Source organism: Hippopotamus amphibius, chromosome 10 (genome assembly GCF_030028045.1).
Source record: "Hippopotamus amphibius kiboko isolate mHipAmp2 chromosome 10, mHipAmp2.hap2, whole genome shotgun sequence".
In the NCBI taxonomy this organism is placed as follows: Eukaryota; Metazoa; Chordata; class Mammalia; order Artiodactyla; family Hippopotamidae; genus Hippopotamus; species Hippopotamus amphibius.
In genome coordinates, this window is record NC_080195.1 from 109,933,230 (window position 1) to 109,943,823 (window position 10,594).

A 10,594-nucleotide genomic window follows, 5' to 3' on the forward strand; every position below is an offset into this window, starting at 1 on the left:
GGGATCAAGCGCGCAGCCCATGCCCTGAGGAGTGCACAAGGGCACTGAGCCGAGCCTCTCCCCTCAGATCTCAGGGCCCACGAGCCGGCCTGCAGCTGGTCACTCACAAGCAGCCGCGTTCTGATTGGAGATGCCAAGCGGCTGAGAAGCAAAGCCTGGCTCTGTGCAACCTTGGGCAAGTTCCTCAAACCCGTCTGATCCTCCTTCCTCATCTCTAAAATGGGAACGAAGCCCATCCTGCAGGGTAGTTACAGGACAGGTGAGACGATCTGGGGAGAGACTGGAGCTTTGTGGGATGCGCAGACACGAGCTGCTCTCACTGCATCTCAGATGGGGTCGACCCCGGATTTCCTGCTGGAACGTTTTTTCAGTGGGCGGAGTGCATGGTGGTGACAAAGATGTTTTAAAGCCGGAAAATCACGGGATCCGAAGTCCCCGGTGCCGCCCGTTAACCCAGTCACCGCTTCCGGCCCCGGGAAGCGCAGGTCAAGGGCCTGGGGGCCCGGGGCTCAGCTGGAGGCGACGAGTTGACGCCAGGGCGGCGTGCAGCCCAGCGGAGCGCGGCAGTCCTGGCGGGGAGGGCCGAGCCGGCTGCAGCCCCCTCCCACGCTCTCGCCCTCGCCCCTGCCCCTGCCCCGGAGGGGGCCCCCTGCACTTCACGCCAGAGCCACGCCGCTTCGCAGCCTCTACTCCGGGGGGCGGCTCCAAGAAGCGGCGCCTGACCCCGGAGAGGATAGGCCGTCCGGGTTGCTCTCGCGAGAAGACCCTCCCCCCGCGTGGCGCCCGTTGCCTTTCGCCACGTTGGGCGGAGCAGCGAGGCGGAAGGCGGTAGAGCCTGTCCCCTGCCGGGGATCACGTGACCGCGAGCCCGCGGCGCCGATTGGCTGGAGGCTCCCGGGCCGCGCCCCGAGGGCCGGGCCCTCGGCTCCCGGAGGCGGTGCTGCGGCTGGCGAAGAGGCGTCCTTAGGCGCACTTGGGTGAGGCCGCGCCGGCTTCTCGCCTCCCGGGTCAAGTTGGGATCTGTGCGGCTGGGTCTCGGGTGGCCGGACGCTTTAGCTGTGCTGAGCTTGGTGTCCTGCAGGGCAGCTCTCCGGAGTGGGGCTTTCTAGAGAATGCTCTAGGGCTCCAGGGCTGCGCTAGGAAAGCGAGCCCTCCACGCGGGGTCACACCCTCGCCGTCTCCCGTGTCGTGGTGCCCTAAGCGGGCTCTCACCGCCCGGCGGGCATCCTCCCAGGGGAATCCTCGCAGAGGCCGTCTTCCCCTCCCCAACTTGCTTTTCACGCTTGTTCACCCTGGGGAACGAAGCTCGGACCTCAGGACACCCTCCCCACCCGGGTTCCCCAAGGTTCATCTGCAGTGAGACCTGTACTGTGACGTGACTCACGGTTGCAGGCATTATTTCTCTCCCTCCTGGCAGAAGGTGGCAGGCTGCTGCTGGCCTTCATCCCTGTGTCTGGCACATCACAGATGTGATTTCTGAGTGAATTTACAGCGGAGCCTGCTGGGGATTCCCGTGAGCTCTGCTTGAAGGACCAGCGGGTCTCCCTCCTCCAGCTCTGCTGCGCCAAGCACGGCGTAAGCCCCGACTCAAGAGACCCACAGAAAAGAGGGAACCCTGCCCAGTGTGACTCACAGTCTGGAAGGGGAGAGAGAACAGGTCCTCCAGCAGTCATAGTGCAATATGCCACAGCTGCCACGGCCACATAGTCCCAGGTAGGCATTTATTTGTCAAATACAATGACCGTGTGAGTTAGATGTTACTTTCATTTCACCCCGGAGGACTCTGAGACTCAAGAAGTGAGACCTTGGGAAACCACTCTTGAGTTTTCTTCCCATTCGTCAACTTTTAAAATATCTGTTTTAGTTTTAAATGGTTGAAGTCCTTGGTGCAACCAAAAACAAAACCAAGCAAACAAAACCCCCCAAATGCAACTAAATCGATCTCACTTTCTAATCAATACCAATGTTTCCTCAAAACCAACAGGGATTCTTAACCCCTATGGGACCCCTGTTTTCACTGATTTTTTTTTCTGAAGAAACTTAACTCCAGAACCTCTGATTGAAATCTAAGGGTAACACAGTGGAGACTTTATTCCATAGAACTCCAGATCCTCAGTGTGAGAGAAGAGCAAGGAGGGCAGGAGACCAGACTACATTTTACAGTGAGCTGTGGGAGGGCCCCTGAACCAGGAGGCAGGGTCCAGGTGGCCTCTATGGGGGGCAGAGGTGGAAAAGGTAAGGGCTGCATCGCCAGAAGGGAGCTTCCATGGAGGAAGAGGAGAGGGGGCTTTGGGGAATTTTAGAGCTTTAGCAATGTAAAGCACTGTGTTGTATCTTCAGAAATTCGTACAGAAGAGTCTATATTATTCTTCAAGACTTCTGGGGTTGATTTATTTTATTTTATATTTTGTTATTTAATTTATTTTGCTTCAGCCCTCAGAGGAAGACTTCAAGGCACTGCAGTTATATTCTGGCTACCTAAATTGACCAGAATAGAAACACACATTTAGGGACTTCCCTGGCGGTCCGGTGGTTAAGACTCTGCACTTCCAGTGGAGGGGGTGGGTTTGATCCCTGGTTGGGGAGCTAAGATCCCACATGCCTCCTGGTGCAGCCAAAAACAGAAACAAACAAACAAAACCCTAACAATGCATTTAAATCTATCTCCAAACATTTGAGCAGAGTAGATTTTCTTCCCAAAGTGAAGTACAGTTGAGCAGCCCTGGAAAGAAACTGAGCAATAATTCCATTCTTCTCTGGATGTAGTCTAGGCGCCACCTGCATCAGCAGGTCAGTCCCTGGGCCACCGTAGGACCTGCTGAATCCTACTCTCTGGAGGCAGAGTTTGGGAAATTGCAGTTTTTAATGAGCTCCCAGCAGCTGCAGAAGCACCTGTTGTAAAATTAGAGAACAACTTCTCTAGGCCGTTCTTTTTATCACGTGGTTTAGGACATGGAAGGTGGAAGGAAGGCTGAGACCATACTCAAGGCCCAGAGCTTTTTTCTTGTTGAATATATTAAAACAAAACAAAACAGAAAAACAAACCCTAGTCTTAATAATAATCTTTTATCTCTGTCATTGGGCAGTCTGCAGGCAGCAAGCCCAGGAGAAGCTTTGGGGTGGAAAGTACATGCAAGGAGGTCTTTGCACCATGTGGATTGGTGTAGATGGTTCAGGCAAGTGTGAGAAAGCTCCCCCGGAGTTTCTGAAATGTCTTCCCCGAATTTGAGAATTAGACCCTAGATCCTTGCTACTCCAAGTCTGCTCCTTAGATGGTGGCACTGGGAACCTGATGGAAATGCAGAACCCTAGGCCCCTCCCCAGACCTGCCTTGTAACAGGGTCCCCAGGTGGTCCACCTGTTCAAAAAATCAGAGAAGTGCTGCTCTTCATAATAGTGTGAATGTACAGGCTGAACACAGGGGCCAGAGGGAGAAGGACATCAAATTACTTTTGATAATTTCAGGAGAAAGAGCAGGAAGAACAATCTCCATTCTGTTCTGCTCGGTGGAGGAGTTGCAAAGGGTTTGTTTCCATGAAAAAGTACATTTTCCTAGGTCCCCTACAATTCATCCCTAGCCTCCCTAAGCCAGCCTACATCTCTTTGCCTCCTAACGTAGACCCTTTACCCTGGTCCCACCTTTCTCCTCTTTTCCCTCCTGACCACATGCTCATACCTGTCTGACACAGCATTTTATAACCCATCTTCTTGAATCTCCTCCATGGGTACCTTCTGCATAGTATTTCTCACATCATTTGAAAAATCCTGATACTTATTTTTTCCAGTTTTATTTGAGAAATAATTGAGAAATATGGCACTGTATACGTTTAAGGAGTGCAATATAACAGTTTGATATACACATGCTGTGAAATGATTACCACAATAGGTTTAGTTAGCATCCATCATCTCATAGAGATATAATAAAAAGAAAAAAATTCCTCCTTGTGATAAGAACTCTTAGGATTGAGTCTCTTAAAAACTTTCAAGTATACCATACATCAGTGTTAACTGTGGTCACCATGTTGTATGTTATATCCCTAGTATTTACTTATCTTATAACTGGAAGTTTGTACCTTTTGTTGACTTGAAAAAAAATACACAACATGAGAGCCGTGAGTTTCAGTTTCAGGGGACTTAGTGAGGACTAGAGCCCAGGAGACATCCTCTCAGGTAGCTCTGAGGAAGTGCTCCGAAGAGGGAGGGGAGAAGTCCGTGTACCCATGATTTTGGCAAAAGTGTGTGTGCACTGAAGCATACACCTAGTGGAAGGTCACTGCTCATCAGGAGGAACAGATAGCTCAGCTAATGATTTTAGTGCTTTTCTAAGTATGGGAAGAAGCAAGCCTCCAGGTGCATAAAAATTTTCACCTGAAATATTTCTAACTCTCTAAGGGCCTGTTTGGCCCCATTCCTGACCTTTGCGCTGAATTCCTTTCAGGGTGAGCTATATATAGGTCAGCGCCCGCAGTGGCGGATGGCTCCATCCTTGCAGAGCTGGATGGAGGGCCACATTCTTTGTTTTCCACTTTCGACCACCTTCCTCCGGTTCCCCCTCCCCCACCCCTACTTTTCACTTCATTTTCATTTACTGCACTGGTTCCCCCTTATGTGTGGTTTTGCTCTCTGTAGTTTCAGTTAACTGAGGTCAATTGTGGTTCAAAAATATTAAATGGAAAATTCCAGAAATAAACAATGCATAAACTTTAAATTGTGTGCCGTTCTGAATAACATGATGGAACCTCATGCCCTCCTGCTCTGTCCCTCCCAGGACGTGAATCATCGTTTTGTCCAACAAATCCCACCCATTAGTCACTTACGAGCCCCCTCGCTTAGCAGATGGTCCACAGCAGTGTCACAGTGGTTGTGCTCTAGTAACCCTTGTTTTACTTAATCATGGCCCCAAAGCACAAGAGTAGTGACGCTGGCCATTACCATGTTCTCTTACTGTGCCTAATTTGTAAAGTAAACTTTATAAGTAAACATCAGCGGCATGTTCGTTTAGGAAAAATCATGTGTGTGTGGGGTTTGGTACTATCCAGGCATCCACTGGCAGTCTTGGAATATATCCCCCAAGGATAAGGGGGGACAACCGTATGTATTAATTGGAAGGGCATACTTGGAAGCTTATCAAAATCCCATTCTAAATTGTTATTTGGTAGTTCCATGTGTTGAATCTCTCTCTTAAGTGACAATGGGAGCTGAAAAGACTATGCCAGTTTTGTCAAAATGTTTCAATATACAAAACTTTTGCCCACTCTTCTTAGGGTGACCATTCATTCATTCACCGGTAGTGAGTCCTTATGGCTGAATCAGATTTCATGCTGTAGATCATACTTTTAGTATTTTAATTCAAATTGGCTTTAGGGGGGCTTCCCTGGTGGTCCAGTGGTTAAGACTTCGACCTTCCACTGCAAGGGGCGCAGATTCGATCCCTGGTCAGTGAACTAAGATCCCCTATGCCATGCAGAGTTACCAAAAAAAAAAAATTGGCTTTAGGACTGAGGAATTTGATTATTTTCACTGTGCAGTGGAGGGGCAGGGCTCAAATCGTTTGCCCAAAGCAACTTGGTAACTTTGGAACTTAAGTGAGGGGCATAGGCAAAGCCATAGCATTCAGTGGTAGTTACTGAGATGACACAAAAGTTAAACAGGAATAAATATAGCATTGCAAAGAGAATTAGGCTTTAAGTTTAAAAATCCAACATATGAGAAAAAACCATCAAGCCATTTGCATCATAAAAATGTGTTTCATGGTAAAATGCTATGTTATTGTCATTTTTCGTAAAACAGATAACGAAAAACCAGAGTTAAAAAGTTCAGAACCTTTTTTAAAAAAATGTAAGTGTAGTTGATTTACAATGTTGTGTTAATTTCTGCTGTACCGCACAGTGATTCAGTTAAACATATATATGTTCTTTTTAAAAAAATATTCTTTTCCATTATAGTTTGTTACAGGATATTGAATATAGTTCCTTGTGCTGTACAGTAGGACCTTATTGTTTATTCGTCTTATATATATAACAGTTTGCATTTGCTAATCCCAACCTTCCCCTCCATCCCTCCCCCACCCCCACCTCCCCCTTGGCAGCCACACATCTGTTCTCTATGTCTGTGGGTCTGTTTCTGTTTTGTAGGTAAGTTCATTTTTGTCATATTTTAGATTCCGCATGTAAGTGATGTCATATGGTATTTGTCTTTCTCTGTCTGACTTACTTCACTTAGTATGATCATCTCTAGGTCCATCTATGTTGCTGCAAATCCATGCCCTGAGAATTTTGTTATTACTGCATTCTCAAATATTTTTGCCGGAAGAATTTTTTTGTCTAAGGATTTTTCTCCCCTAGAGGAATGCTTTTCAGACTTTCTGTTGAAATTGCTCTCACATCTCTCATGACAGAGTTGCAAATATGCTGACAACCCCCAAATGATCTGATACGGGATCCTTAATAGGCGTGGAGGTGTTCTCCAGAGGAGAAGTCCCGCCCTCGCCAATCTCTTGGATTCTGGATCAGAAACCCAGGTGGGAGTATGTTTGACAGGTCTGCCGGGAACTGCAGGTGTCTTTCCTGATCTGGGAGAGCGAATCTCACATATTTTAACCATTTGTAGATATTTTAAAACAGTTTTTGTAAGATGCAAGCTTTACATGTATAATATCTTGGGTTTCTCCCATGTTTATAGCAGGAAGAGCTCAGTGGTGTGTGTACTGAATTTCCGGTATGCTCTATGATCCCCCCCGCCCCGTGCCAACTTCTCTCTGGTTCTCAAACTCCACTCCCCTGGGACCCCTGGTGCCAATGACTGACTTTAGCTGTCCTTTAGGCTTCATGTTCTAGGACCCATTCCTCCGCTGGGTCTTTGGCCAGAGTCATTTTTCTGCTAAACCAAACCTGCCACTTCCTTCAAGATTCTGCTCAAGACTCTCTTCCGAGGAAACTTTCCTAAAAACCCGACTCCATATTTTCATCATTAGCTTTCCCCATGCCCTGGGTAAGATGAAGTTTGACCAACAATTCTGTGGCAACAGACATTTGCATTCACATGACTTTTCTATTCTTTTGAATTATTTGCTTAAATTCCCAGGACTGAGTTTACTGGATCAGAGCAAACAGACACTTTTATGGCCGATAGAATTCATTCATTCGAAAAGCATTTGTTGAGCAGCTGTGGGTGCCAGGACTGGGCCAGCAGCTGGTGGTGAAGCAGCAAACTGTCCGCCTTCCTGGAACTCACCACCAGTAGAGGGAGAAGACCACAGACAAATAAACAGATAGATACGAGGGTGAGTCAAAAATTATCTGCACTCTGGGTATGTTAAAACTTCTGTTGGCCGCCCTGTCTTATCAGTGCTTTCTGTTCAAGGCTACTGTCTCCCCAGTCACTGGTATGCAGGCGTGAATGTGTTACATCAGTTCATTTGTAACTGCGATGCAAGCAAAAACAGATGCCCCACTTGTGATTTGCACGAAAGAAGAGCAGCGTGCAGTGATTCGTTTTTTGCGGTCTGAGGGTGTACCTGGTGCTGTGACTTATCAAAGACTTTGTGTCCAGGATGGAGAAAGTGTTTTGTCACAAAGAAGTGTGTATGAATGGGTAGAGAAGTTCAAGGAAGGTTGCACAAGTGTTAGCCATCAAGAAGGAGCCGGATTCATTTCTGTTTGTTCTCTACATCTGTGTCTATATTTCTGCCTTGCAAACTGTTTGATCTGTACCATTTTTCTGTATTCTGCATATATGCATTAATATATGATATTTGTTTTTCTCTTTCTGACTTACTTCACTCTGTATGACAGTCTCTAAGTCTGTCTGTGTCTCTATAAATGTCCCAATTTCATTCCTTTTTACGTCAGCCTAAAACATTTTTTTAATGGGAGGGTACGAAAGCTTGTTGACAGATAGACAAAGTATATTGAAAGGCAGAATGAAGTGTTTGTCTTTTCATTTTTCTTTTTCTTTTTTATTTATTGGTTGCATTGGGTCTTCGTTGCTATGTGCAGGCTCTCTCTAGTTGCGGCGGGCAGGGGCTACTCTTCGTTGTGGTGCATGGGCTTCTCATTGTGGTGGCTTCTCTTGTTGCAGAGCATGGGCTCTAGGCACATGGGCTTCAGTAGTTGTGGCACATGGGCTCAGTAGTTGTGGTGCAAGGGCTTAGTCGCTCCGTGGCATGTGGGATCTTCCCGGACTAGGGCTTGAACCTGTGTCCCCTGCATTGGCAGGTGGATTCTTTTTTTTTTTTTTTTTTTTGCTGTTTTTTTGAGGGTTATTATGTAATTTTATTAATTGGGCATTAAGGCATGGCAGGCACTGTACCAAAAAGGGAATGAAGAATGGCGCTTGCCAGTTGGCTTATTGTAGACAAGTCATTGTGAGGTACAATAAAACAGAGGAAGGGAAGTCTGCATGGATGTTGTAGGCACCCTCAGAATCAAGGCCACAATTAATGCAAATTGCGCACAGGGTGGCAGGTAGTCAGGAAGGTGGAAAGAAAACCCACAATTAGGGACTGCCTGATGCCTCCTCCTCTAACTTCCAGTGTCAAAACCTTAGGGTAATTCCAGGGTCCACATCAGAGCCAGGGGAGGGGAACATATGAGAGGACCACCCAGATCAGTCCATCCTCAAGTCCAGCTTGGGTTTCTGCCTACAGGAGAACAAAGAGTCCAGGCCAGCTAGCTTGCTGGGTGGAAGATGGCTTTTGGAGCGGGCGGTCCAAAAATTTTCAAGTCAATTCCTTTGGGAGGGGGTTGCTTCTAAGAGAAGTGACAGTAAGCCCATCCTAGAGCTGAGTCTTCTCACTTCATGTCTTTTGAGGATGTGCCTTTGTCAGGGATGTTGGGTGTAAGAGACAGGACTAGCTTGAAATTGCTTAGAAGTTGCCTGCCTGCGCATTTCACTTCAATTCTCAAGGTCTCTGCCAAAAGCAGCGATGCCATACACAGAACATTTCCTGGCTGAGTTTTTCCAGAGACCTCAAAGGCTAGTGGCTACCTGAGAATCTGGTTGCCTGTTCCATTAGAGCAAGGAGAATCTTCCAATTCAGCTCTCCCCTGGCCATTGAATTATGGCCCCAGATAGTTAAGGTGAATATCGAAGGAATGCTTTCAGTGAGTCCAGGCTCTTGCATCTTCCCATGCACAGAAATGGGCTAAATTCATTAACTCGAGATATCTGGTGTTCCTTTAATTGGCGGTAAGCAGGCGGATTCTTAACCACGGTGCCATCAGGGAAGCCCTATTTGTCTTTTCCAAAAATTAATTAAAATAAATTCTACAGCTAGAGTGCGGATAATTTTTGACTCACCCTCATAGATAGACAATCAGGCAGATGACTGCTGTAGAGAAAAACAATGCAGGATAGGAGGCCTGGAAGTGCTTGGTGGGTTGGTGAGGTGGGGTAAGGTGTTGCTGTTTTACATAGGGAAGTCAGGAAAGGCCTCTGTGTTGAGGGGATATTTGAGCAGGGACCTGGAAGAGGAAGGTGAGTGAGCCATGCTGATAGATAAGGGAAGGACAACTCAGGCAGAGGAGCAGTAGGTGCAAATGTCCTGTGGCAGAAAACACCTTCAGGGACTTTCATTAAATGCATGTTGTTACACTTGATGGTGGATTTGATGGTGTCCCACAGCTCTCTGAGACCCTGTTCATTTTTTAAAAAATTTTTTATTTAAAAAAAAGTTTTTCTGCTGTGGACTGTGTTCACTTCCCCTGCATGGCCAAATTCATATGTTAAAGCCCTAATCCTTAGTGTGATGTTATTTGGAGGTAGAGCCTTTGGGAGGTGATTAGGCTTGGATGAGGTCATGGAGGTGGAGCCTTATGATGGGATTGCAGGCCTAATAAGGGGATGAAGGCACCAGAGCTTTCTCTCTCTCTCTCTGCCATGTGAAGACTAGGAAGAGAGAACTCACCAAGAATCCAAAATGCTGGCACCCTAATCTCAGACTTGCAGCCTCCAGAACTGGGAGAGATGAATGCCTGTTACTGGAGCCACGCAGTCTTTGGTATTTGTTACAGCAGCTTGAGCTGACTAGGACACTTTCTCTTCCTCAACCTGTGTAATCTCACCAACTTGCCTTCAGATCTGCTGTTGAGCCCCACTCATCAATTTTTCCATGTAATTTCTGTATTGTTTAGCTCCAGAATTTATATTTGTTCATTTTAAAAAATAATTCTCATCTCTTAATCGATATTATCTGCTTGGTGGGACATAGTTCTCTTGCTTTCTTTTTGTTCTAAGACTTGGCCTCCTTTAGTTTTTTGAATCTATTTATAAGAGCTGATTTAATGTCTTTATTTAGTAAGTTCAACATCTGGGCTTCCTCAGGGGCAGTTTCTGACTGCTTTTTTTTTTCTTTTTCTTTTTTCCTGTGGGCCATATTTCCTGTGTCTTTACAGGTCTAATAACGTTTTTATTGCAGACCGGACATGTTAAATCATATGCTGTAGAAACTCCGGAAATCACATCTCCCAGGCTCTGTTGGCAACAGCTGCTGTTTGTTTATGAACTTTCCTGAACTAAATGTGTAAAGTCTATTTTTATCATGTGTGGCCATTGGGATGTTGAGGGAACTCTCAGACAGGACAATAACAGCAAA

At 46.5% G+C, this 10,594-nt stretch overlaps 1 long non-coding RNA gene across 1 annotated transcript; it reads left to right on the forward strand.

The window, feature by feature from the left end:
- Positions 1 to 845: 845 nt before the first annotated feature.
- On the forward strand, positions 846 to 10,067 carry LOC130830630 (uncharacterized). The gene is made up of 3 exons (XR_009047811.1): positions 846 to 1,713; positions 6,398 to 6,520; positions 9,888 to 10,067. It is a non-coding gene; the product is annotated as an uncharacterized LOC130830630 (long non-coding RNA).
- The last annotated feature ends 527 nt before the right edge of the window (positions 10,068 to 10,594 follow it).